This window comes from Schistocerca piceifrons, chromosome 2 (assembly GCF_021461385.2).
Source record: "Schistocerca piceifrons isolate TAMUIC-IGC-003096 chromosome 2, iqSchPice1.1, whole genome shotgun sequence".
NCBI lineage: Eukaryota > Metazoa > Arthropoda > Insecta > Orthoptera > Acrididae > Schistocerca > Schistocerca piceifrons.
In genome coordinates this window covers 356,086,288-356,112,454 of record NC_060139.1, presented here as the reverse complement: position 1 = coordinate 356,112,454, position 26,167 = coordinate 356,086,288, and the positions used below count along the sequence as shown (strand labels likewise).

Genomic DNA, 26,167 nt, shown 5'->3' with positions numbered 1-26,167 from the left:
CTACATGGTGAGACCATCAAAGGTGGCGTCATTCACATGCAGTGCGTTTTCGGAACGAATAGGCTCGTTGGTCTAGGGGTATGATTCCTGCTTCGGGTGCAGGAGGTCCCGGGTTCAAATCCCGGACGAGCCCTTGCGTTTTGTACAACGGTGCGGTAACAAATCGCATGGCGGCGGCTGTTTCGCGCATTTCCAGGCCTCCAAGTCAGCGCTAAAATCCGACAACCAGTTCTGAAACCGTTTCATGTTTCATTTGAGCCATGTGCACCCTGCTGATGGAACGTTTGAAGTTGATTTAAATGGTCAAAGTAGAGATCGTAGCAAGTGTCTTGCTGAGTGCGACGAAAACGGGTTTCCGCCCGCAATCGAGCCGGGGACCTTCTGCGTGTTAGGCACGGCGCCTGGGCTCGGCGGCAGCTGCTGCTCTTTCCTTCCTTACGAGATACAGTCGATTCGCGCAGTCGTTATTGCAAAAGATGTCACCAAAGGCAATCGCTTCGTTAGCGGCACGGTGCCTGGGCTCGGCGGCATACGCGGACGTGAGGTCATCTCGGAAATGAAATCCGAAATATAGATTAAAATTGTTGTGTTCCCGCCCGGGATCGAACCGGGGACCTTCTGCGTGTAAAGCAGACGTGATAACCGCTACACCACGGAAACGACGGTTCTTTTCATGTACCACCCGGAGACTCGTAATAGCAACAGTTTGTCTTCTGTGTTAGCAAGGGCATCGGCTACGAGCTCCCTCCGATTCGTGAAGTTCCTGTAGTAAAAGACGTCGATGGAAACAATCCAACCGCGACAGACAGGGAGAACGCTGGCTGAGCTGCAGCCCTACATGGTGAGACCATCAAAGGTGGCGTCATTCACATGCAGTGCGTTTTCGGAACGAATAGGCTCGTTGGTCTAGGGGTATGATTCCTGCTTCGGGTGCAGGAGGTCCCGGGTTCAAATCCCGGACGAGCCCTTGCGTTTTGTACAACGGTGCGGTAACAAATCGCATGGCGGCGGCTGTTTCGCGCATTTCCAGGCCTCCAAGTCAGCGCTAAAATCCGACAACCAGTTCTGAAACCGTTTCATGTTTCATTTGAGCCATGTGCACCCTGCTGATGGAACGTTTGAAGTTGATTTAAATGGTCACAGTAGAGATCGTAGCAAGTGTCTTGCTGAGTGCGACGAAAACGGGTTTCCGCCCGCAATCGAGCCGGGGACCTTCTGCGTGTTAGGCACGGCGCCTGGGCTCGGCGGCAGCTGCTGCTCTTTCCTTCCTTACGAGATACCGTCGATTCGCGCAGTCGTTATTGCAAAAGATGTCACCAAAGGCAATCGCTTCGTTAGCGGCACGGTGCCTGGGCTCGGCGGCAGCTCTACATGGAGGCACCAGCAGCCCAGCCAGGCCGCCGCCGGCACCGGTGCGCCACAGCCCAAGGAGTCGGCGGCCGCCCTGCAATGCCCCTGTCGTTGCATATTCCACCCGCCTCATATCCTCCCCATGTCTGACTCACTACCCCAAATGACACTGCAGTGGACGTGCTTATTACTATCGCTTTTGGAAGAACCAAGGCGCAGTATTCTAGTGTCGAACCGGTACTGCAAATTGGGATTAAGCAAAAATTTATTGTGTGGTCGAGCGACAGCTTCGGCTCGCTCTTCCTACATGATCGCTTCTTGTGCGGAATAATTCCTAGCTCGCCGATGGCTTCAGAGTTGGTCTTCTCGAAGTTTTGCTTTCGCACTGCATTCCGCAATCTTTTCGTTATGAGTTGTGTGCTTCGGTTTCCCGACTTTCTTGTGTTTAGTGCGTTTGGCTTCTCTTAACCCTTAGCCACCGCTTGCCGAAATTTCCACACTATCATCTGTCGATCTGCAGAGCTCGATGAAGGCATCGCGGCCGTTCCTGAGCTCGTGGAACGGTCGAATCTGTAGTTGTTTCCAGATCTCTCCCACACAACGGCCTCCCAGAAGCTTGGATTACAGAAGTACGCCACTACTCCCAGCCGGAGATTCACGATTGAAAGCAGAATGACATGAGCTACACGCAGCTCCGATTTTTTTTTTGTGTCTGACCTACTTTGAAAGACTTTGTAGTCGATTTACTGTTGGAAACCAGGTGATAACCGCACAGTATTCTAGAGACGATGAGGTAATGAAAATTTAGAATAAGTAAAACAGTATCAAAAGAAGTTGTGTGGTGGAGCAGCACAAGCAATTCACGCTTCCTAGATATTCGTTACTGCATAGAATAATTCTTTTGTCTGCGGCGTCTTCAGTATCCGTCTTCTGGAAATTTTGCTTGCAGTATATTGTGCAATCTTTTCGTTACGAGTTGGTGCCTGGTTTCCCGATGTTCTTTTGTTTAGTGCATTCGCCTTCTCTTAACCCTGAGAAACCACATACCGAAACTGAGGCACTGCCGGCTGTTCATAAGCAGTGCTCGATGCAGTTATTTCGCTTTTTATTCGTTGCCTTTAATATTCTTCTCATGAGTGGTGAGTGCTGCCTGCAGAAAGCGTTTATCTTGCGAATTCACGTGAAAGTTTGTGTTCCCTGTGAGGCGCACTACTTGGGATTAACTTGACTGCTCCAGCCAGGTGGCTCGTTGGTCTAGGGGTATGATTCCTGCTTTGGGTGCAGGAGGTCCCGGGTTTAAATCCCGGACGAGCCCTGCCATTTTGACCGTGCTGAAGAGTAGGTGGAACTCAGCCCCGGTTGCAGCTCCTCAATGAAGAGTAGACGCCTGTTATAGCACGTGGATATAACAAGAATGCGGCACCAGTAAAGTACGTAGGTGGAATTCGGTAGAAAAGCAGACGGTAATTTTGCATGCAACGGAAAACAAGGTTGTCTTTGCGGGATATGTGCACCGTGAGTGGAGATTCAGCTTAATTGTGCGACAGTCTACCCTCATCTTACTAGCGACGGCAACAACCAAGGGGTGGCATGTAAGATTGAGCGTGGCTAAGAGTTTCTCATTATTAGTTAGCATCACACTTTGACAGAGCTGTGACAAGGCGAGTAGGGTGAGCTCAGGAAAGCCAGTAGCAAGCGCACTTGAAGTAGCCCAGAAGAACCGGATTATAAATTTTGCCAGCCATAATGGAGCTAGGGGCGTTCTCAGTTACCAAATACCGGTGCAATAAGAGAGCAACAGTATTTGACCGTAAAATGACGCCCTATCCGTCTAGCATACGACATTGCTTGTCTCTGCATACGCGGACGTGAGGTCATCTCGGAAATGAAATCCGAAATATAGATTAAAATTGTTGTGCTCCCGCCCGGGATCGAACCGGGGACCTTCTGCGTGTAAAGCAGACGTGATAACCGCTACACCACGGAAACGACGGTTCTTTTCATGTACCACCCGGAGACTCGTAATAGCAACAGTTTGTCTTCTGTGTTAGCAAGGGCATCGGCTACGAGCTCCCTCCGATTCGTGAAGTTCCTGTAGTAAAAGACGTCGATGGAAACAATCCAACCGCGACAGACAGGGAGAACGCTGGCTGAGCTGCAGCCCTACATGGTGAGACCATCAAAGGTGGCGTCATTCACATGCAGTGCGTTTTCGGAACGAATAGGCTCGTTGGTCTAGGGGTAGTCCGCTCTCTTTATTCGTTTTGTCCCTGGAACCGCTGCTTCGGACTATTGCTCTCAAGCTTCAGGGTATGTCCCTCTCTGGTGGGAAGCTCTCGGTTAAGCCATATGCGGATGATGTCGTTGTTCTCCTCCGTCAACGAGATGATATTCCGTTGTTGAAAGGGGCAGTTGATGCATACTGTCGTGTCTCTGGAGCGCGTCTCAATCAGGGTAAATGTAAGTTCCTTGATATTCGAGGATTTCGCGATGCTGACGTCCCTTGGGCCACTTTTGTCGATCGCCATACGTCCTTGGGGATTATCATTGATCGGTGTCCTCTAAAAATGGCGGCTCTCAATTGGAAATCTGTCACCGAGAAGATACAGGGGGCTCTGATGGTCCATGAGCAGCGCTCTGCTACCATTTTGCAAAAAGTCAGAATTTTAGACACCTACGTCCTATGTAAAGCTTATTATGTTGCTCAGCTGTTCCCACTTCCCATGATGGTGGCGAAAAGGTTGCGCCAATTGTCTAGCAGGTTTATATGGAAGGGCCATCTATTCAAGTTACGTTACGAGGTAATGACGAAACCGCGTCTCTCCGGAGGCTTGGGCCTCTCTGACATTACTCGCAAGGCGTCTGCTTTGTACGTCCGCCGAACGACTCTAATTGTTACGCAAGAAGTGACTTCAATTACATCCAGGCTTTTTACTGTTGTGCGTCCGGTGAGCCTTGCTCCACCTGTCGATGTCGGACGCCTAAATTTTAAGTTGAAACACATTCGGGAATTTTACATTGCGGTGAGTTACCTCGGTGACGTCTTCTTGCGGCGACCGGTGCCAACGACCAAGAGCTTGATTGCCCGCTGGGAGGGGCTGGCCAGTCCCAATCCAATAGAACTGGCGTCTCCATCCGTGTCCTGGAGGAACGTCTGGAAGAACGTTAGTCTGCCGATCCACTCTATGGCCGTGGCGTCCACGTGGTATAGGGTAATAAATAATTTGGTTCCCACCAATGTACGACTGCACCGTATTGGTCTTTCTGACACGGACACCTGTACTCGGTGTGGTCTCCTGGATACCCTTGAACATCGATTCACCTGCTGTGGGCACCTTGCTAATTGGCGTTGGCTCAGGAAACAACTTGCTTTTGTCACTAGGTCTGCTGAAGCCGCTTATACTATTGACATCATCGTCCGGCCCGATTCTTCCTTTTTTCCGCGGACGAAGCTCCATACCGTCATGTGGTTGATTGGCCATTTCGTACATTTTGTCAACAGTTGTCATGAAGAGGATGGACACCTAGTGTTTCGGCAGTACATGCTTACTGCTTACTGGCAGCGCTTGCGATTGCCAGGCCTCCGAGATGATTTTGCCAATATGCTTAGCCTGACATTTGAAAGAGAGGGTGTTGGCTAAGGTCACCTGTGTGAGCCATTTTCTTTTATACTGTTTCTGATTTTGCCGCCTTTATGTATGTTTCTTCTCTACACCAGGACTGAAGTTTTCGTGTTTTAACCTTTATTTCAGTAAGCAGTCTACATTATATAGTCATGTTTTAGGATTTTAATTTCAGTACTGTACTTCTTTTGAAGTGGCTGTGTGGTGGATATTCTTTAATATTTTTTTCAATATATATATTCGTTCGAGTGGTAGAGTGTCTGCTTCAAAAAAAAAAAAAAAAAAAAAAAAAGAAAGGGGTATGATTCCTGCTTCGGGTGCAGGAGGTCCCGGGTTCAAATCCCGGACGAGCCCTTGCGTTTTGTACAACGGTGCGGTAACAAATCGCATGGCGGCGGCTGTTTCGCGCATTTCCAGGCCTCCAAGTCAGCGCTAAAATCCGACAACCAGTTCTGAAACCGTTTCATGTTTCATTTGAGCCATGTGCACCCTGCTGATGGAACGTTTGAAGTTGATTTAAATGGTCACAGTAGAGATCGTAGCAAGTGTCTTGCTGAGTGCGACGAAAACGGGTTTCCGCCCGCAATCGAGCCGGGGACCTTCTGCGTGTTAGGCACGGCGCCTGGGCTCGGCGGCAGCTGCTGCTCTTTCCTTCCTTACGAGATACCGTCGATTCGCGCAGTCGTTATTGCAAAAGATGTCACCAAAGGCAATCGCTTCGTTAGCGGCACGGTGCCTGGGCTCGGTGGCAGCTCTACATGGAGGCACCAGCAGCCCAGCCAGGCCGCCGCCGGCACCGGTGCGCCACAGCCCAAGGAGTCGGCGGCCGCCCTGCAATGCCCCTGTCGTTGCATATTCCACCCGCCTCATATCCTCCCCATGTCTGACTCACTACCCCAAATGACACTGCAGTGGACGTGCTTATTACTATCGCTTTTGGAAGAACCAAGGCGCAGTATTCTAGTGTCGAACCGGTACTGCAAATTGGGATTAAGCAAAAATTTATTGTGTGGTCGAGCGACAGCTTCGGCTCGCTCTTCCTACATGATCGCTTCTTGTGCGGAATAATTCCTAGCTCGCCGATGGCTTCAGAGTTGGTCTTCTCGAAGTTTTGCTTTCGCACTGCATTCCGCAATCTTTTCGTTATGAGTTGTGTGCTTCGGTTTCCCGACTTTCTTGTGTTTAGTGCGTTTGGCTTCTCTTAACCCTTAGCCACCGCTTGCCGAAATTTCCACACTATCATCTGTCGATCTGCAGAGCTCGATGAAGGCATCGCGGCCGTTCCTGAGCTCGTGGAACGGTCGAATCTGTAGTTGTTTCCAGATCTCTCCCACACAACGGCCTCCCAGAAGCTTGGATTACAGAAGTACGCCACTACTCCCAGCCGGAGATTCACGATTGAAAGCAGAATGACATGAGCTACACGCAGCTCCGATTTTTTTTTTGTGTCTGACCTACTTTGAAAGACTTTGTAGTCGATTTACTTACTACTATCGCTGTTGGAAACCAGGTGATAACCGCACAGTATTCTAGAGACGATGAGGTAATGAAAATTTAGAATAAGTAAAACAGTATCAAAAGAAGTTGTGTGGTGGAGCAGCACATGCAATTCACGCTTCCTAGATATTCGTTACTGCATAGAATAATTCTTTTGTCTGCGGCGTCTTCAGTATCCGTCTTCTGGAAATTTTGCTTGCAGTATATTGTGCAATCTTTTCGTTACGAGTTGGTGCCTGGTTTCCCGATGTTCTTTTGTTTAGTGCATTCGCCTTCTCTTAACCCTGAGAAACCACATACCGAAACTGAGGCACTGCCGGCTGTTCATAAGCAGTGCTCGATGCAGTTATTTCGCTTTTTATTCGTTGCCTTTAATATTCTTCTCATGAGTGGTGAGTGCTGCCTGCAGAAAGCGTTTATCTTGCGAATTCACGTGAAAGTTTGTGTTCCCTGTGAGGCGCACTACTTGGGATTAACTTGACTGCTCCAGCCAGGTGGCTCGTTGGTCTAGGGGTATGATTCCTGCTTTGGGTGCAGGAGGTCCCGGGTTCAAATCCCGGACGAGCCCTGCCATTTTGACCGTGCTGAAGAGTAGGTGGAACTCAGCCCCGGTTGCAGCTCCTCAATGAAGAGTAGACGCCTGTTATAGCACGTGGATATAACAAGAATGCGGCACCAGTAAAGTACGTAGGTGGAATTCGGTAGAAAAGCAGACGGTAATTTTGCATGCAACGGAAAACAAGGTTGTCTTTGCGGGATATGTGCACCGTGAGTGGAGATTCAGCTTAATTGTGCGACAGTCTACCCTCATCTTACTAGCGACGGCAACAACCAAGGGGTGGCATGTAAGATTGAGCGTGGCTAAGAGTTTCTCATTATTAGTTAGCATCACACTTTGACAGAGCTGTGACAAGGCGAGTAGGGTGAGCTCAGGAAAGCCAGTAGCAAGCGCACTTGAAGTAGCCCAGAAGAACCGGATTATAAATTTTGCCAGCCATAATGGAGCTAGGGGCGTTCTCAGTTACCAAATACCGGTGCAATAAGAGAGCAACAGTATTTGACCGTAAAATGACGCCCTATCCGTCTAGCATACGACATTGCTTGTCTCTGCATACGCGGACGTGAGGTCATCTCGGAAATGAAATCCGAAATATAGATTAAAATTGTTGTGTTCCCGCCCGGGATCGAACCGGGGACCTTCTGCGTGTAAAGCAGACGTGATAACCGCTACACCACGGAAACGACGGTTCTTTTCATGTACCACCCGGAGACTCGTAATAGCAACAGTTTGTCTTCTGTGTTAGCAAGGGCATCGGCTACGAGCTCCCTCCGATTCGTGAAGTTCCTGTAGTAAAAGACGTCGATGGAAACAATCCAACCGCGACAGACAGGGAGAACGCTGGCTGAGCTGCAGCCCTACATGGTGAGACCATCAAAGGTGGCGTCATTCACATGCAGTGCGTTTTGGGAACGAATAGGCTCGTTGGTCTAGGGGTATGATTCCTGCTTCGGGTGCAGGAGGTCCCGGGTTCAAATCCCAGACGAGCCCTTGCGTTTTGTACAACGGTGCGTAACAAATCGCATGGCGGCGGCTGTTTCGCGCATTTCCAGGCCTCCAAGTCAGCGCTAAAATCCGACAACCAGTTCTGAAACCGTTTCATGTTTCATTTGAGCCATGTGCACCCTGCTGATGGAACGTTTGAAGTTGATTTAAATGGTCACAGTAGAGATCGTAGCAAGTGTCTTGCTGAGTGCGACGAAAACGGGTTTCCGCCCGCAATCGAGCCGGGGACCTTCTGCGTGTTAGGCACGGCGCCTGGGCTCGGCGGCAGCTGCTGCTCTTTCCTTCCTTACGAGATACCGTCGATTCGCGCAGTCGTTATTGCAAAAGATGTCACCAAAGGCAATCGCTTCGTTAGCGGCACGGTGCCTGGGCTCGGTGGCAGCTCTACATGGAGGCACCAGCAGCCCAGCCAGGCCGCCGCCGGCACCGGTGCGCCACAGCCCAAGGAGTCGGCGGCCGCCCTGCAATGCCCCTGTCGTTGCATATTCCACCCGCCTCATATCCTCCCCATGTCTGACTCACTACCCCAAATGACACTGCAGTGGACGTGCTTATTACTATCGCTTTTGGAAGAACCAAGGCGCAGTATTCTAGTGTCGAACCGGTACTGCAAATTGGGATTAAGCAAAAATTTATTGTGTGGTCGAGCGACAGCTTCGGCTCGCTCTTCCTACATGATCGCTTCTTGTGCGGAATAATTCCTAGCTCGCCGATGGCTTCAGAGTTGGTCTTCTCGAAGTTTTGCTTTCGCACTGCATTCCGCAATCTTTTCGTTATGAGTTGTGTGCTTCGGTTTCCCGACTTTCTTGTGTTTAGTGCGTTTGGCTTCTCTTAACCCTTAGCCACCGCTTGCCGAAATTTCCACACTATCATCTGTCGATCTGCAGAGCTCGATGAAGGCATCGCGGCCGTTCCTGAGCTCGTGGAACGGTCGAATCTGTAGTTGTTTCCAGATCTCTCCCACACAACGGCCTCCCAGAAGCTTGGATTACAGAAGTACGCCACTACTCCCAGCCGGAGATTCACGATTGAAAGCAGAATGACATGAGCTACACGCAGCTCCGATTTTTTTTTTGTGTCTGACCTACTTTGAAAGACTTTGTAGTCGATTTACTTACTACTATCGCTGTTGGAAACCAGGTGATAACCGCACAGTATTCTAGAGACGATGAGGTAATGAAAATTTAGAATAAGTAAAACAGTATCAAAAGAAGTTGTGTGGTGGAGCAGCACATGCAATTCACGCTTCCTAGATATTCGTTACTGCATAGAATAATTCTTTTGTCTGCGGCGTCTTCAGTATCCGTCTTCTGGAAATTTTGCTTGCAGTATATTGTGCAATCTTTTCGTTACGAGTTGGTGCCTGGTTTCCCGATGTTCTTTTGTTTAGTGCATTCGCCTTCTCTTAACCCTGAGAAACCACATACCGAAACTGAGGCACTGCCGGCTGTTCATAAGCAGTGCTCGATGCAGTTATTTCGCTTTTTATTCGTTGCCTTTAATATTCTTCTCATGAGTGGTGAGTGCTGCCTGCAGAAAGCGTTTATCTTGCGAATTCACGTGAAAGTTTGTGTTCCCTGTGAGGCGCACTACTTGGGATTAACTTGACTGCTCCAGCCAGGTGGCTCGTTGGTCTAGGGGTATGATTCCTGCTTTGGGTGCAGGAGGTCCCGGGTTCAAATCCCGGACGAGCCCTGCCATTTTGACCGTGCTGAAGAGTAGGTGGAACTCAGCCCCGGTTGCAGCTCCTCAATGAAGAGTAGACGCCTGTTATAGCACGTGGATATAACAAGAATGCGGCACCAGTAAAGTACGTAGGTGGAATTCGGTAGAAAAGCAGACGGTAATTTTGCATGCAACGGAAAACAAGGTTGTCTTTGCGGGATATGTGCACCGTGAGTGGAGATTCAGCTTAATTGTGCGACAGTCTACCCTCATCTTACTAGCGACGGCAACAACCAAGGGGTGGCATGTAAGATTGAGCGTGGCTAAGAGTTTCTCATTATTAGTTAGCATCACACTTTGACAGAGCTGTGACAAGGCGAGTAGGGTGAGCTCAGGAAAGCCAGTAGCAAGCGCACTTGAAGTAGCCCAGAAGAACCGGATTATAAATTTTGCCAGCCATAATGGAGCTAGGGGCGTTCTCAGTTACCAAATACCGGTGCAATAAGAGAGCAACAGTATTTGACCGTAAAATGACGCCCTATCCGTCTAGCATACGACATTGCTTGTCTCTGCATACGCGGACGTGAGGTCATCTCGGAAATGAAATCCGAAATATAGATTAAAATTGTTGTGTTCCCGCCCGGGATCGAACCGGGGACCTTCTGCGTGTAAAGCAGACGTGATAACCGCTACACCACGGAAACGACGGTTCTTTTCATGTACCACCCGGAGACTCGTAATAGCAACAGTTTGTCTTCTGTGTTAGCAAGGGCATCGGCTACGAGCTCCCTCCGATTCGTGAAGTTCCTGTAGTAAAAGACGTCGATGGAAACAATCCAACCGCGACAGACAGGGAGAACGCTGGCTGAGCTGCAGCCCTACATGGTGAGACCATCAAAGGTGGCGTCATTCACATGCAGTGCGTTTTGGGAACGAATAGGCTCGTTGGTCTAGGGGTATGATTCCTGCTTCGGGTGCAGGAGGTCCCGGGTTCAAATCCCAGACGAGCCCTTGCGTTTTGTACAACGGTGCGTAACAAATCGCATGGCGGCGGCTGTTTCGCGCATTTCCAGGCCTCCAAGTCAGCGCTAAAATCCGACAACCAGTTCTGAAACCGTTTCATGTTTCATTTGAGCCATGTGCACCCTGCTGATGGAACGTTTGAAGTTGATTTAAATGGTCACAGTAGAGATCGTAGCAAGTGTCTTGCTGAGTGCGACGAAAACGGGTTTCCGCCCGCAATCGAGCCGGGGACCTTCTGCGTGTTAGGCACGGCGCCTGGGCTCGGCGGCAGCTGCTGCTCTTTCCTTCCTTACGAGATACCGTCGATTCGCGCAGTCGTTATTGCAAAAGATGTCACCAAAGGCAATCGCTTCGTTAGCGGCACGGTGCCTGGGCTCGGTGGCAGCTCTACATGGAGGCACCAGCAGCCCAGCCAGGCCGCCGCCGGCACCGGTGCGCCACAGCCCAAGGAGTCGGCGGCCGCCCTGCAATGCCCCTGTCGTTGCATATTCCACCCGCCTCATATCCTCCCCATGTCTGACTCACTACCCCCAAATGACACTGCAGTGGACGTGCTTATTACTATCGCTTTTGGAAGAACCAAGGCGCAGTATTCTAGTGTCGAACCGGTACTGCAAATTGGGATTAAGCAAAAATTTATTGTGTGGTCGAGCGACAGCTTCGGCTCGCTCTTCCTACATGATCGCTTCTTGTGCGGAATAATTCCTAGCTCGCCGATGGCTTCAGAGTTGGTCTTCTCGAAGTTTTGCTTTCGCACTGCATTCCGCAATCTTTTCGTTATGAGTTGTGTGCTTCGGTTTCCCGACTTTCTTGTGTTTAGTGCGTTTGGCTTCTCTTAACCCTTAGCCACCGCTTGCCGAAATTTCCACACTATCATCTGTCGATCTGCAGAGCTCGATGAAGGCATCGCGGCCGTTCCTGAGCTCGTGGAACGGTCGAATCTGTAGTTGTTTCCAGATCTCTCCCACACAACGGCCTCCCAGAAGCTTGGATTACAGAAGTACGCCACTACTCCCAGCCGGAGATTCACGATTGAAAGCAGAATGACATGAGCTACACGCAGCTCCGATTTTTTTTTTGTGTCTGACCTACTTTGAAAGACTTTGTAGTCGATTTACTTACTACTATCGCTGTTGGAAACCAGGTGATAACCGCACAGTATTCTAGAGACGATGAGGTAATGAAAATTTAGAATAAGTAAAACAGTATCAAAAGAAGTTGTGTGGTGGAGCAGCACATGCAATTCACGCTTCCTAGATATTCGTTACTGCATAGAATAATTCTTTTGTCTGCGGCGTCTTCAGTATCCGTCTTCTGGAAATTTTGCTTGCAGTATATTGTGCAATCTTTTCGTTACGAGTTGGTGCCTGGTTTCCCGATGTTCTTTTGTTTAGTGCATTCGCCTTCTCTTAACCCTGAGAAACCACATACCGAAACTGAGGCACTGCCGGCTGTTCATAAGCAGTGCTCGATGCAGTTATTTCGCTTTTTATTCGTTGCCTTTAATATTCTTCTCATGAGTGGTGAGTGCTGCCTGCAGAAAGCGTTTATCTTGCGAATTCACGTGAAAGTTTGTGTTCCCTGTGAGGCGCACTACTTGGGATTAACTTGACTGCTCCAGCCAGGTGGCTCGTTGGTCTAGGGGTATGATTCCTGCTTTGGGTGCAGGAGGTCCCGGGTTCAAATCCCGGACGAGCCCTGCCATTTTGACCGTGCTGAAGAGTAGGTGGAACTCAGCCCCGGTTGCAGCTCCTCAATGAAGAGTAGACGCCTGTTATAGCACGTGGATATAACAAGAATGCGGCACCAGTAAAGTACGTAGGTGGAATTCGGTAGAAAAGCAGACGGTAATTTTGCATGCAACGGAAAACAAGGTTGTCTTTGCGGGATATGTGCACCGTGAGTGGAGATTCAGCTTAATTGTGCGACAGTCTACCCTCATCTTACTAGCGACGGCAACAACCAAGGGGTGGCATGTAAGATTGAGCGTGGCTAAGAGTTTCTCATTATTAGTTAGCATCACACTTTGACAGAGCTGTGACAAGGCGAGTAGGGTGAGCTCAGGAAAGCCAGTAGCAAGCGCACTTGAAGTAGCCCAGAAGAACCGGATTATAAATTTTGCCAGCCATAATGGAGCTAGGGGCGTTCTCAGTTACCAAATACCGGTGCAATAAGAGAGCAACAGTATTTGACCGTAAAATGACGCCCTATCCGTCTAGCATACGACATTGCTTGTCTCTGCATACGCGGACGTGAGGTCATCTCGGAAATGAAATCCGAAATATAGATTAAAATTGTTGTGTTCCCGCCCGGGATCGAACCGGGGACCTTCTGCGTGTAAAGCAGACGTGATAACCGCTACACCACGGAAACGACGGTTCTTTTCATGTACCACCCGGAGACTCGTAATAGCAACAGTTTGTCTTCTGTGTTAGCAAGGGCATCGGCTACGAGCTCCCTCCGATTCGTGAAGTTCCTGTAGTAAAAGACGTCGATGGAAACAATCCAACCGCGACAGACAGGGAGAACGCTGGCTGAGCTGCAGCCCTACATGGTGAGACCATCAAAGGTGGCGTCATTCACATGCAGTGCGTTTTGGGAACGAATAGGCTCGTTGGTCTAGGGGTATGATTCCTGCTTCGGGTGCAGGAGGTCCCGGGTTCAAATCCCGGACGAGCCCTTGCGTTTTGTACAACGGTGCGTAACAAATCGCATGGCGGCGGCTGTTTCGCGCATTTCCAGGCCTCCAAGTCAGCGCTAAAATCCGACAACCAGTTCTGAAACCGTTTCATGTTTCATTTGAGCCATGTGCACCCTGCTGATGGAACGTTTGAAGTTGATTTAAATGGTCACAGTAGAGATCGTAGCAAGTGTCTTGCTGAGTGCGACGAAAACGGGTTTCCGCCCGCAATCGAGCCGGGGACCTTCTGCGTGTTAGGCACGGCGCCTGGGCTCGGCGGCAGCTGCTGCTCTTTCCTTCCTTACGAGATACCGTCGATTCGCGCAGTCGTTATTGCAAAAGATGTCACCAAAGGCAATCGCTTCGTTAGCGGCACGGTGCCTGGGCTCGGTGGCAGCTCTACATGGAGGCACCAGCAGCCCAGCCAGGCCGCCGCCGGCACCGGTGCGCCACAGCCCAAGGAGTCGGCGGCCGCCCTGCAATGCCCCTGTCGTTGCATATTCCACCCGCCTCATATCCTCCCCATGTCTGACTCACTACCCCAAATGACACTGCAGTGGACGTGCTTATTACTATCGCTTTTGGAAGAACCAAGGCGCAGTATTCTAGTGTCGAACCGGTACTGCAAATTGGGATTAAGCAAAAATTTATTGTGTGGTCGAGCGACAGCTTCGGCTCGCTCTTCCTACATGATCGCTTCTTGTGCGGAATAATTCCTAGCTCGCCGATGGCTTCAGAGTTGGTCTTCTCGAAGTTTTGCTTTCGCACTGCATTCCGCAATCTTTTCGTTATGAGTTGTGTGCTTCGGTTTCCCGACTTTCTTGTGTTTAGTGCGTTTGGCTTCTCTTAACCCTTAGCCACCGCTTGCCGAAATTTCCACACTATCATCTGTCGATCTGCAGAGCTCGATGAAGGCATCGCGGCCGTTCCTGAGCTCGTGGAACGGTCGAATCTGTAGTTGTTTCCAGATCTCTCCCACACAACGGCCTCCCAGAAGCTTGGATTACAGAAGTACGCCACTACTCCCAGCCGGAGATTCACGATTGAAAGCAGAATGACATGAGCTACACGCAGCTCCGATTTTTTTTTTTGTGTCTGACCTACTTTGAAAGACTTTGTAGTCGATTTACTTACTACTATCGCTGTTGGAAACCAGGTGATAACCGCACAGTATTCTAGAGACGATGAGGTAATGAAAATTTAGAATAAGTAAAACAGTATCAAAAGAAGTTGTGTGGTGGAGCAGCACATGCAATTCACGCTTCCTAGATATTCGTTACTGCATAGAATAATTCTTTTGTCTGCGGCGTCTTCAGTATCCGTCTTCTGGAAATTTTGCTTGCAGTATATTGTGCAATCTTTTCGTTACGAGTTGGTGCCTGGTTTCCCGATGTTCTTTTGTTTAGTGCATTCGCCTTCTCTTAACCCTGAGAAACCACATACCGAAACTGAGGCACTGCCGGCTGTTCATAAGCAGTGCTCGATGCAGTTATTTCGCTTTTTATTCGTTGCCTTTAATATTCTTCTCATGAGTGGTGAGTGCTGCCTGCAGAAAGCGTTTATCTTGCGAATTCACGTGAAAGTTTGTGTTCCCTGTGAGGCGCACTACTTGGGATTAACTTGACTGCTCCAGCCAGGTGGCTCGTTGGTCTAGGGGTATGATTCCTGCTTTGGGTGCAGGAGGTCCCGGGTTTAAATCCCGGACGAGCCCTGCCATTTTGACCGTGCTGAAGAGTAGGTGGAACTCAGCCCCGGTTGCAGCTCCTCAATGAAGAGTAGACGCCTGTTATAGCACGTGGATATAACAAGAATGCGGCACCAGTAAAGTACGTAGGTGGAATTCGGTAGAAAAGCAGACGGTAATTTTGCATGCAACGGAAAACAAGGTTGTCTTTGCGGGATATGTGCACCGTGAGTGGAGATTCAGCTTAATTGTGCGACAGTCTACCCTCATCTTACTAGCGACGGCAACAACCAAGGGGTGGCATGTAAGATTGAGCGTGGCTAAGAGTTTCTCATTATTAGTTAGCATCACACTTTGACAGAGCTGTGACAAGGCGAGTAGGGTGAGCTCAGGAAAGCCAGTAGCAAGCGCACTTGAAGTAGCCCAGAAGAACCGGATTATAAATTTTGCCAGCCATAATGGAGCTAGGGGCGTTCTCAGTTACCAAATACCGGTGCAATAAGAGAGCAACAGTATTTGACCGTAAAATGACGCCCTATCCGTCTAGCATACGACATTGCTTGTCTCTGCATACGCGGACGTGAGGTCATCTCGGAAATGAAATCCGAAATATAGATTAAAATTGTTGTGTTCCCGCCCGGGATCGAACCGGGGACCTTCTGCGTGTAAAGCAGACGTGATAACCGCTACACCACGGAAACGACGGTTCTTTTCATGTACCACCCGGAGACTCGTAATAGCAACAGTTTGTCTTCTGTGTTAGCAAGGGCATCGGCTACGAGCTCCCTCCGATTCGTGAAGTTCCTGTAGTAAAAGACGTCGATGGAAACAATCCAACCGCGACAGACAGGGAGAACGCTGGCTGAGCTGCAGCCCTACATGGTGAGACCATCAAAGGTGGCGTCATTCACATGCAGTGCGTTTTCGGAACGAATAGGCTCGTTGGTCTAGGGGTAGTCCGCTCTCTTTATTCGTTTTGTCCCTGGAACCGCTGCTTCGGACTATTGCTCTCAAGCTTCAGGGTATGTCCCTCTCTGGTGGGAAGCTCTCGGTTAAGCCATATGCGGATGATGTCGTTGTTCTCCTCCGTCAACGAGATGATATTCCGTTGTTGAAAGGGGCAGTTGATGCATACTGTCGTGTCTCTGGAGCGCGTCTCAATCAGGGTAAATGTAAGTTCCTTGATATTCGAGGATTTCGCGATGCTGACGTCCCTTGGGCCACTTTTGTCGATCGCCATACGTCCTTGGGGATTATCATTGATCGGTGTCCTCTAAAAATGGCGGCTCTCAATTGGAAATCTGTCACCGAGAAGATACAGGGGGCTCTGATGGTCCATGAGCAGCGCTCTGCTACCATTTTGCAAAAAGTCAGAATTTTAGACACCTACGTCCTATGTAAAGCTTATTATGTTGCTCAGCTGTTCCCACTTCCCATGATGGTGGCGAAAAGGTTGCGCCAATTGTCTAGCAGGTTTATATGGAAGGGCCATCTATTCAAGTTACGTTACGAGGTAATGACGAAACCGCGTCTCTCCGGAGGCTTGGGCCTCTCTGACATTACTCGCAAGGCGTCTGCTTTGTACGTCCGCCGAACGACTCTAATTGTTACGCAAGAAGTGACTTCAATTACATCCAGGCTTTTTACTGTTGTGCGTCCGGTGAGCCTTGCTCCACCTGTCGATGTCGGACGCCTAAATTTTAAGTTGAAACACATTCGGGAATTTTACATTGCGGTGAGTTACCTCGGTGACGTCTTCTTGCGGCGACCGGTGCCAACGACCAAGAGCTTAATTGCCCGCTGGGAGGGGCTGGCCAGTCCCAATCCAATAGAACTGGCGTCTCCATCCGTGTCCTGGAGGAACGTCTGGAAGAACGTTAGTCTGCCGATCCACTCTATGGCCGTGGCGTCCACGTGGTATAGGGTAATAAATAATTTGGTTCCCACCAATGTACGACTGCACCGTATTGGTCTTTCTGACACGGACACCTGTACTCGGTGTGGTCTCCTGGATACCCTTGAACATCGATTCACCTGCTGTGGGCACCTTGCTAATTGGCGTTGGCTCAGGAAACAACTTGCTTTTGTCACTAGGTCTGCTGAAGCCGCTTATACTATTGACATCATCGTCCGGCCCGATTCTTCCTTTTTTCCGCGGACGAAGCTCCATACCGTCATGTGGTTGATTGGCCATTTCGTACATTTTGTCAACAGTTGTCATGAAGAGGATGGACACCTAGTGTTTCGGCAGTACATGCTTACTGCTTACTGGCAGCGCTTGCGATTGCCAGGCCTCCGAGATGATTTTGCCAATATGCTTAGCCTGACATTTGAAAGAGAGGGTGTTGGCTAAGGTCACCTGTGTGAGCCATTTTCTTTTATACTGTTTCTGATTTTGCCGCCTTTATGTATGTTTCTTCTCTACACCAGGACTGAAGTTTTCGTGTTTTAACCTTTATTTCAGTAAGCAGTCTACATTATATAGTCATGTTTTAGGATTTTAATTTCAGTACTGTACTTCTTTTGAAGTGGCTGTGTGGTGGATATTCTTTAATATTTTTTTCAATATATATATTCGTTCGAGTGGTAGAGTGTCTGCTTCAAAAAAAAAAAAAAAAAAAAAAAAAAAAAAGGGGTATGATTCCTGCTTCGGGTGCAGGAGGTCCCGGGTTCAAATCCCGGACGAGCCCTTGCGTTTTGTACAACGGTGCGGTAACAAATCGCATGGCGGCGGCTGTTTCGCGCATTTCCAGGCCTCCAAGTCAGCGCTAAAATCCGACAACCAGTTCTGAAACCGTTTCATGTTTCATTTGAGCCATGTGCACCCTGCTGATGGAACGTTTGAAGTTGATTTAAATGGTCACAGTAGAGATCGTAGCAAGTGTCTTGCTGAGTGCGACGAAAACGGGTTTCCGCCCGCAATCGAGCCGGGGACCTTCTGCGTGTTAGGCACGGCGCCTGGGCTCGGCGGCAGCTGCTGCTCTTTCCTTCCTTACGAGATACCGTCGATTCGCGCAGTCGTTATTGCAAAAGATGTCACCAAAGGCAATCGCTTCGTTAGCGGCACGGTGCCTGGGCTCGGTGGCAGCTCTACATGGAGGCACCAGCAGCCCAGCCAGGCCGCCGCCGGCACCGGTGCGCCACAGCCCAAGGAGTCGGCGGCCGCCCTGCAATGCCCCTGTCGTTGCATATTCCACCCGCCTCATATCCTCCCCATGTCTGACTCACTACCCCAAATGACACTGCAGTGGACGTGCTTATTACTATCGCTTTTGGAAGAACCAAGGCGCAGTATTCTAGTGTCGAACCGGTACTGCAAATTGGGATTAAGCAAAAATTTATTGTGTGGTCGAGCGACAGCTTCGGCTCGCTCTTCCTACATGATCGCTTCTTGTGCGGAATAATTCCTAGCTCGCCGATGGCTTCAGAGTTGGTCTTCTCGAAGTTTTGCTTTCGCACTGCATTCCGCAATCTTTTCGTTATGAGTTGTGTGCTTCGGTTTCCCGACTTTCTTGTGTTTAGTGCGTTTGGCTTCTCTTAACCCTTAGCCACCGCTTGCCGAAATTTCCACACTATCATCTGTCGATCTGCAGAGCTCGATGAAGGCATCGCGGCCGTTCCTGAGCTCGTGGAACGGTCGAATCTGTAGTTGTTTCCAGATCTCTCCCACACAACGGCCTCCCAGAAGCTTGGATTACAGAAGTACGCCACTACTCCCAGCCGGAGATTCACGATTGAAAGCAGAATGACATGAGCTACACGCAGCTCCGATTTTTTTTTTTGTGTCTGACCTACTTTGAAAGACTTTGTAGTCGATTTACTTACTACTATCGCTGTTGGAAACCAGGTGATAACCGCACAGTATTCTAGAGACGATGAGGTAATGAAAATTTAGAATAAGTAAAACAGTATCAAAAGAAGTTGTGTGGTGGAGCAGCACATGCAATTCACGCTTCCTAGATATTCGTTACTGCATAGAATAATTCTTTTGTCTGCGGCGTCTTCAGTATCCGTCTTCTGGAAATTTTGCTTGCAGTATATTGTGCAATCTTTTCGTTACGAGTTGGTGCCTGGTTTCCCGATGTTCTTTTGTTTAGTGCATTCGCCTTCTCTTAACCCTGAGAAACCACATACCGAAACTGAGGCACTGCCGGCTGTTCATAAGCAGTGCTCGATGCAGTTATTTCGCTTTTTATTCGTTGCCTTTAATATTCTTCTCATGAGTGGTGAGTGCTGCCTGCAGAAAGCGTTTATCTTGCGAATTCACGTGAAAGTTTGTGTTCCCTGTGAGGCGCACTACTTGGGATTAACTTGACTGCTCCAGCCAGGTGGCTCGTTGGTCTAGGGGTATGATTCCTGCTTTGGGTGCAGGAGGTCCCGGGTTCAAATCCCGGACGAGCCCTGCCATTTTGACCGTGCTGAAGAGTAGGTGGAACTCAGCCCCGGTTGCAGCTCCTCAATGAAGAGTAGACGCCTGTTATAGCACGTGGATATAACAAGAATGCGGCACCAGTAAAGTACGTAGGTGGAATTCGGTAGAAAAGCAGACGGTAATTTTGCATGCAACGGAAAACAAGGTTGTCTTTGCGGGATATGTGCACCGTGAGTGGAGATTCAGCTTAATTGTGCGACAGTCTACCCTCATCTTACTAGCGACGGCAACAACCAAGGGGTGGCATGTAAGATTGAGCGTGGCTAAGAGTTTCTCATTATTAGTTAGCATCACACTTTGACAGAGCTGTGACAAGGCGAGTAGGGTGAGCTCAGGAAAGCCAGTAGCAAGCGCACTTGAAGTAGCCCAGAAGAACCGGATTATAAATTTTGCCAGCCATAATGGAGCTAGGGGCGTTCTCAGTTACCAAATACCGGTGCAATAAGAGAGCAACAGTATTTGACCGTAAAATGACGCCCTATCCGTCTAGCATACGACATTGCTTGTCTCTGCATACGCGGACGTGAGGTCATCTCGGAAATGAAATCCGAAATATAGATTAAAATTGTTGTGTTCCCGCCCGGGATCGAACCGGGGACCTTCTGCGTGTAAAGCAGACGTGATAACCGCTACACCACGGAAACGACGGTTCTTTTCATGTACCACCCGGAGACTCGTAATAGCAACAGTTTGTCTTCTGTGTTAGCAAGGGCATCGGCTACGAGCTCCCTCCGATTCGTGAAGTTCCTGTAGTAAAAGACGTCGATGGAAACAATCCAACCGCGACAGACAGGGAGAACGCTGGCTGAGCTGCAGCCCTACATGGTGAGACCATCAAAGGTGGCGTCATTCACATGCAGTGCGTTTTGGGAACGAATAGGCTCGTTGGTCTAGGGGTATGATTCCTGCTTCGGGTGCAGGAGGTCCCGGGTTCAAATCCCAGACGAGCCCTTGCGTTTTGTACAACGGTGCGTAACAAATCGCATGGCGGCGGCTGTTTCGCGCATTTCCAGGCCTCCAAGTCAGCGCTAAAATCCGACAACCAGTTCTGAAACCGTTTCATGTTTCATTTGAGCCATGTGCACCCTGCTGATGGAACGTTTGAAGTTGATTTAAATGGTCACAGTAGAGATCGTAGCAAGTGTCTTGCTGAGTGCGACGAAAACGGGTTTCCGCCCGCAATCGAGCCGGGGACCTTCTGCGTGTTAGGCACGGCGCCTGGGCTCGGCGGCAGCTGCTGCTCTTTCCTTCCTTACGAGATACCGTCGATTCGCGCAGTCGTTATTGCAAAAGATGTCACCAAAGGCAATCGCTTCGTTAGCGGCACGGTGCCTGGGCTCGGTGGCAGCTCTACATGGAGGCACCAGCAGCCCAGCCAGGCCGCCGCCGGCACCGGTGCGCCACAGCCCAAGGAGTCGGCGGCCGCCCTGCAATGCCCCTGTCGTTGCATATTCCACCCGCCTCATATCCTCCCCATGTCTGACTCACTACCCCAAATGACACTGCAGTGGACGTGCTTATTACTATCGCTTTTGGAAGAACCAAGGCGCAGTATTCTAGTGTCGAACCGGTACTGCAAATTGGGATTAAGCAAAAATTTATTGTGTGGTCGAGCGACAGCTTCGGCTCGCTCTTCCTACATGATCGCTTCTTGTGCGGAATAATTCCTAGCTCGCCGATGGCTTCAGAGTTGGTCTTCTCGAAGTTTTGCTTTCGCACTGCATTCCGCAATCTTTTCGTTATGAGTTGTGTGCTTCGGTTTCCCGACTTTCTTGTGTTTAGTGCGTTTGGCTTCTCTTAACCCTTAGCCACCGCTTGCCGAAATTTCCACACTATCATCTGTCGATCTGCAGAGCTCGATGAAGGCATCGCGGCCGTTCCTGAGCTCGTGGAACGGTCGAATCTGTAGTTGTTTCCAGATCTCTCCCACACAACGGCCTCCCAGAAGCTTGGATTACAGAAGTACGCCACTACTCCCAGCCGGAGATTCACGATTGAAAGCAGAATGACATGAGCTACACGCAGCTCCGATTTTTTTTTTGTGTCTGACCTACTTTGAAAGACTTTGTAGTCGATTTACTTACTACTATCGCTGTTGGAAACCAGGTGATAACCGCACAGTATTCTAGAGACGATGAGGTAATGAAAATTTAGAATAAGTAAAACAGTATCAAAAGAAGTTGTGTGGTGGAGCAGCACATGCAATTCACGCTTCCTAGATATTCGTTACTGCATAGAATAATTCTTTTGTCTGCGGCGTCTTCAGTATCCGTCTTCTGGAAATTTTGCTTGCAGTATATTGTGCAATCTTTTCGTTACGAGTTGGTGCCTGGTTTCCCGATGTTCTTTTGTTTAGTGCATTCGCCTTCTCTTAACCCTGAGAAACCACATACCGAAACTGAGGCACTGCCGGCTGTTCATAAGCAGTGCTCGATGCAGTTATTTCGCTTTTTATTCGTTGCCTTTAATATTCTTCTCATGAGTGGTGAGTGCTGCCTGCAGAAAGCGTTTATCTTGCGAATTCACGTGAAAGTTTGTGTTCCCTGTGAGGCGCACTACTTGGGATTAACTTGACTGCTCCAGCCAGGTGGCTCGTTGGTCTAGGGGTATGATTCCTGCTTTGGGTGCAGGAGGTCCCGGGTTCAAATCCCGGACGAGCCCTGCCATTTTGACCGTGCTGAAGAGTAGGTGGAACTCAGCCCCGGTTGCAGCTCCTCAATGAAGAGTAGACGCCTGTTATAGCACGTGGATATAACAAGAATGCGGCACCAGTAAAGTACGTAGGTGGAATTCGGTAGAAAAGCAGACGGTAATTTTGCATGCAACGGAAAACAAGGTTGTCTTTGCGGGATATGTGCACCGTGAGTGGAGATTCAGCTTAATTGTGCGACAGTCTACCCTCATCTTACTAGCGACGGCAACAACCAAGGGGTGGCATGTAAGATTGAGCGTGGCTAAGAGTTTCTCATTATTAGTTAGCATCACACTTTGACAGAGCTGTGACAAGGCGAGTAGGGTGAGCTCAGGAAAGCCAGTAGCAAGCGCACTTGAAGTAGCCCAGAAGAACCGGATTATAAATTTTGCCAGCCATAATGGAGCTAGGGGCGTTCTCAGTTACCAAATACCGGTGCAATAAGAGAGCAACAGTATTTGACCGTAAAATGACGCCCTATCCGTCTAGCATACGACATTGCTTGTCTCTGCATACGCGGACGTGAGGTCATCTCGGAAATGAAATCCGAAATATAGATTAAAATTGTTGTGTTCCCGCCCGGGATCGAACCGGGGACCTTCTGCGTGTAAAGCAGACGTGATAACCGCTACACCACGGAAACGACGGTTCTTTTCATGTACCACCCGGAGACTCGTAATAGCAACAGTTTGTCTTCTGTGTTAGCAAGGGCATCGGCTACGAGCTCCCTCCGATTCGTGAAGTTCCTGTAGTAAAAGACGTCGATGGAAACAATCCAACCGCGACAGACAGGGAGAACGCTGGCTGAGCTGCAGCCCTACATGGTGAGACCATCAAAGGTGGCGTCATTCACATGCAGTGCGTTTTGGGAACGAATAGGCTCGTTGGTCTAGGGGTATGATTCCTGCTTCGGGTGCAGGAGGTCCCGGGTTCAAATCCCAGACGAGCCCTTGCGTTTTGTACAACGGTGCGTAACAAATCGCATGGCGGCGGCTGTTTCGCGCATTTCCAGGCCTCCAAGTCAGCGCTAAAATCCGACAACCAGTTCTGAAACCGTTTCATGTTTCATTTGAGCCATGTGCACCCTGCTGATGGAACGTTTGAAGTTGATTTAAATGGTCACAGTAGAGATCGTAGCAAGTGTCTTGCTGAGTGCGACGAAAACGGGTTTCCGCCCGCAATCGAGCCGGGGACCTTCTGCGTGTTAGGCACGGCGCCTGGGCTCGGCGGCAGCTGCTGCTCTTTCCTTCCTTACGAGATACCGTCGATTCGCGCAGTCGTTATTGCAAAAGATGTCACCAAAGGCAATCGCTTCGTTAGCGGCACGGTGCCTGGGCTCGGTGGCAGCTCTACATGGAGGCACCAGCAGCCCAGCCAGGCCGCCGCCGGCACCGGTGCGCCACAGCCCAAGGAGTCGGCGGCCGCCCTGCAATGCCCCTGTCGTTGCATATTCCACCCGCCTCATATCCTCCCCATGTCTGACTCACTACCCCAAATGACACTGCAGTGGACGTGCTTATTACTATCGCTTTTGGAAGAACCAAGGCGCAGTATTCTAGTGTCGAACCGGTACTGCAAATTGGGATTAAGCAAAAATTTATTGTGTGGTCGAGCGACAGCTTCGGCTCGCTCTTCCTACATGATCGCTTCTTGTGCGGAATAATTCCTAGCTCGCCGATGGCTTCAGAGTTGGTCTTCTCGAAGTTTTGCTTTCGCACTGCATTCCGCAATCTTTTCGTTATGAGTTGTGTGCTTCGGTTTCCCGACTTTCTTGTGTTTAGTGCGTTTGGCTTCTCTTAACCCTTAGCCACCGCTTGCCGAAATTTCCACACTATCATCTGTCGATCTGCAGAGCTCGATGAAGGCATCGCGGCCGTTCCTGAGCTCGTGGAACGGTCGAATCTGTAGTTGTTTCCAGATCTCTCCCACACAACGGCCTCCCAGAAGCTTGGATTACAGAAGTACGCCACTACTCCCAGCCGGAGATTCACGATTGAAAGCAGAATGACATGAGCTACACGCAGCTCCGATTTTTTTTTTGTGTCTGACCTACTTTGAAAGACTTTGTAGTCGATTTACTTACTACTATCGCTGTTGGAAACCAGGTGATAACCGCACAGTATTCTAGAGACGATGAGGTAATGAAAATTTAGAATAAGTAAAACAGTATCAAAAGAAGTTGTGTGGTGGAGCAGCACATGCAATTCACGCTTCCTAGATATTCGTTACTGCATAGAATAATTCTTTTGTCTGCGGCGTCTTCAGTATCCGTCTTCTGGAAATTTTGCTTGCAGTATATTGTGCAATCTTTTCGTTACGAGTTGGTGCCTGGTTTCCCGATGTTCTTTTGTTTAGTGCATTCGCCTTCTCTTAACCCTGAGAAACCACATACCGAAACTGAGGCACTGCCGGCTGTTCATAAGCAGTGCTCGATGCAGTTATTTCGCTTTTTATTCGTTGCCTTTAATATTCTTCTCATGAGTGGTGAGTGCTGCCTGCAGAAAGCGTTTATCTTGCGAATTCACGTGAAAGTTTGTGTTCCCTGTGAGGCGCACTACTTGGGATTAACTTGACTGCTCCAGCCAGGTGGCTCGTTGGTCTAGGGGTATGATTCCTGCTTTGGGTGCAGGAGGTCCCGGGTTCAAATCCCGGACGAGCCCTGCCATTTTGACCGTGCTGAAGAGTAGGTGGAACTCAGCCCCGGTTGCAGCTCCTCAATGAAGAGTAGACGCCTGTTATAGCACGTGGATATAACAAGAATGCGGCACCAGTAAAGTACGTAGGTGGAATTCGGTAGAAAAGCAGACGGTAATTTTGCATGCAACGGAAAACAAGGTTGTCTTTGCGGGATATGTGCACCGTGAGTGGAGATTCAGCTTAATTGTGCGACAGTCTACCCTCATCTTACTAGCGACGGCAACAACCAAGGGGTGGCATGTAAGATTGAGCGTGGCTAAGAGTTTCTCATTATTAGTTAGCATCACACTTTGACAGAGCTGTGACAAGGCGAGTAGGGTGAGCTCAGGAAAGCCAGTAGCAAGCGCACTTGAAGTAGCCCAGAAGAACCGGATTATAAATTTTGCCAGCCATAATGGAGCTAGGGGCGTTCTCAGTTACCAAATACCGGTGCAATAAGAGAGCAACAGTATTTGACCGTAAAATGACGCCCTATCCGTCTAGCATACGACATTGCTTGTCTCTGCATACGCGGACGTGAGGTCATCTCGGAAATGAAATCCGAAATATAGATTAAAATTGTTGTGTTCCCGCCCGGGATCGAACCGGGGACCTTCTGCGTGTAAAGCAGACGTGATAACCGCTACACCACGGAAACGACGGTTCTTTTCATGTACCACCCGGAGACTCGTAATAGCAACAGTTTGTCTTCTGTGTTAGCAAGGGCATCGGCTACGAGCTCCCTCCGATTCGTGAAGTTCCTGTAGTAAAAGACGTCGATGGAAACAATCCAACCGCGACAGACAGGGAGAACGCTGGCTGAGCTGCAGCCCTACATGGTGAGACCATCAAAGGTGGCGTCATTCACATGCAGTGCGTTTTGGGAACGAATAGGCTCGTTGGTCTAGGGGTATGATTCCTGCTTCGGGTGCAGGAGGTCCCGGGTTCAAATCCCGGACGAGCCCTTGCGTTTTGTACAACGGTGCGTAACAAATCGCATGGCGGCGGCTGTTTCGCGCATTTCCAGGCCTCCAAGTCAGCGCTAAAATCCGACAACCAGTTCTGAAACCGTTTCATGTTTCATTTGAGCCATGTGCACCCTGCTGATGGAACGTTTGAAGTTGATTTAAATGGTCACAGTAGAGATCGTAGCAAGTGTCTTGCTGAGTGCGACGAAAACGGGTTTCCGCCCGCAATCGAGCCGGGGACCTTCTGCGTGTTAGGCACGGCGCCTGGGCTCGGCGGCAGCTGCTGCTCTTTCCTTCCTTACGAGATACCGTC

General features: G+C 49.6%; 25 non-coding genes across 25 annotated transcripts; 16 read left to right on the top strand and 9 right to left on the bottom strand.

Moving 5' to 3' along the window:
- The first annotated feature begins 61 nt into the window (after window positions 1-61).
- Trnap-cgg lies at window positions 62-133 on the top strand. The gene has a single exon. It is a non-coding gene; the product is annotated as a tRNA-Pro (tRNA).
- Window positions 134-587: 454 nt separating this feature from the next.
- Trnav-uac lies at window positions 588-660 on the bottom strand. Its single transcript has one exon. It is a non-coding gene; the product is annotated as a tRNA-Val (tRNA).
- A 235-nt stretch (window positions 661-895) lies between these two features.
- On the top strand, window positions 896-967 carry Trnap-cgg. Its single transcript has one exon. It is a non-coding gene; the product is annotated as a tRNA-Pro (tRNA).
- A 1,626-nt stretch (window positions 968-2,593) lies between these two features.
- On the top strand, window positions 2,594-2,665 carry Trnap-ugg. Its single transcript has one exon. It is a non-coding gene; the product is annotated as a tRNA-Pro (tRNA).
- A 601-nt stretch (window positions 2,666-3,266) lies between these two features.
- Trnav-uac lies at window positions 3,267-3,339 on the bottom strand. The gene has a single exon. It is a non-coding gene; the product is annotated as a tRNA-Val (tRNA).
- Window positions 3,340-6,966: 3,627 nt separating this feature from the next.
- Trnap-ugg lies at window positions 6,967-7,038 on the top strand. Its single transcript has one exon. It is a non-coding gene; the product is annotated as a tRNA-Pro (tRNA).
- A 601-nt stretch (window positions 7,039-7,639) lies between these two features.
- Trnav-uac lies at window positions 7,640-7,712 on the bottom strand. The gene has a single exon. It is a non-coding gene; the product is annotated as a tRNA-Val (tRNA).
- Window positions 7,713-7,947: 235 nt separating this feature from the next.
- Trnap-cgg lies at window positions 7,948-8,019 on the top strand. Its single transcript has one exon. It is a non-coding gene; the product is annotated as a tRNA-Pro (tRNA).
- A 1,638-nt stretch (window positions 8,020-9,657) lies between these two features.
- Window positions 9,658-9,729, top strand: Trnap-ugg. Its single transcript has one exon. It is a non-coding gene; the product is annotated as a tRNA-Pro (tRNA).
- Window positions 9,730-10,330: 601 nt separating this feature from the next.
- On the bottom strand, window positions 10,331-10,403 carry Trnav-uac. Its single transcript has one exon. It is a non-coding gene; the product is annotated as a tRNA-Val (tRNA).
- A 235-nt stretch (window positions 10,404-10,638) lies between these two features.
- Trnap-cgg lies at window positions 10,639-10,710 on the top strand. Its single transcript has one exon. It is a non-coding gene; the product is annotated as a tRNA-Pro (tRNA).
- A 1,639-nt stretch (window positions 10,711-12,349) lies between these two features.
- Window positions 12,350-12,421, top strand: Trnap-ugg. The gene has a single exon. It is a non-coding gene; the product is annotated as a tRNA-Pro (tRNA).
- Window positions 12,422-13,022: 601 nt separating this feature from the next.
- On the bottom strand, window positions 13,023-13,095 carry Trnav-uac. Its single transcript has one exon. It is a non-coding gene; the product is annotated as a tRNA-Val (tRNA).
- A 235-nt stretch (window positions 13,096-13,330) lies between these two features.
- Window positions 13,331-13,402, top strand: Trnap-cgg. Its single transcript has one exon. It is a non-coding gene; the product is annotated as a tRNA-Pro (tRNA).
- A 1,639-nt stretch (window positions 13,403-15,041) lies between these two features.
- Trnap-ugg lies at window positions 15,042-15,113 on the top strand. Its single transcript has one exon. It is a non-coding gene; the product is annotated as a tRNA-Pro (tRNA).
- A 601-nt stretch (window positions 15,114-15,714) lies between these two features.
- On the bottom strand, window positions 15,715-15,787 carry Trnav-uac. The gene has a single exon. It is a non-coding gene; the product is annotated as a tRNA-Val (tRNA).
- Window positions 15,788-19,416: 3,629 nt separating this feature from the next.
- Window positions 19,417-19,488, top strand: Trnap-ugg. Its single transcript has one exon. It is a non-coding gene; the product is annotated as a tRNA-Pro (tRNA).
- A 601-nt stretch (window positions 19,489-20,089) lies between these two features.
- Window positions 20,090-20,162, bottom strand: Trnav-uac. The gene has a single exon. It is a non-coding gene; the product is annotated as a tRNA-Val (tRNA).
- A 235-nt stretch (window positions 20,163-20,397) lies between these two features.
- On the top strand, window positions 20,398-20,469 carry Trnap-cgg. Its single transcript has one exon. It is a non-coding gene; the product is annotated as a tRNA-Pro (tRNA).
- Window positions 20,470-22,107: 1,638 nt separating this feature from the next.
- Window positions 22,108-22,179, top strand: Trnap-ugg. The gene has a single exon. It is a non-coding gene; the product is annotated as a tRNA-Pro (tRNA).
- Window positions 22,180-22,780: 601 nt separating this feature from the next.
- On the bottom strand, window positions 22,781-22,853 carry Trnav-uac. The gene has a single exon. It is a non-coding gene; the product is annotated as a tRNA-Val (tRNA).
- A 235-nt stretch (window positions 22,854-23,088) lies between these two features.
- On the top strand, window positions 23,089-23,160 carry Trnap-cgg. The gene has a single exon. It is a non-coding gene; the product is annotated as a tRNA-Pro (tRNA).
- A 1,638-nt stretch (window positions 23,161-24,798) lies between these two features.
- Window positions 24,799-24,870, top strand: Trnap-ugg. The gene has a single exon. It is a non-coding gene; the product is annotated as a tRNA-Pro (tRNA).
- A 601-nt stretch (window positions 24,871-25,471) lies between these two features.
- Trnav-uac lies at window positions 25,472-25,544 on the bottom strand. The gene has a single exon. It is a non-coding gene; the product is annotated as a tRNA-Val (tRNA).
- Window positions 25,545-25,779: 235 nt separating this feature from the next.
- Trnap-cgg lies at window positions 25,780-25,851 on the top strand. The gene has a single exon. It is a non-coding gene; the product is annotated as a tRNA-Pro (tRNA).
- Window positions 25,852-26,167: the final 316 nt, after the last annotated feature.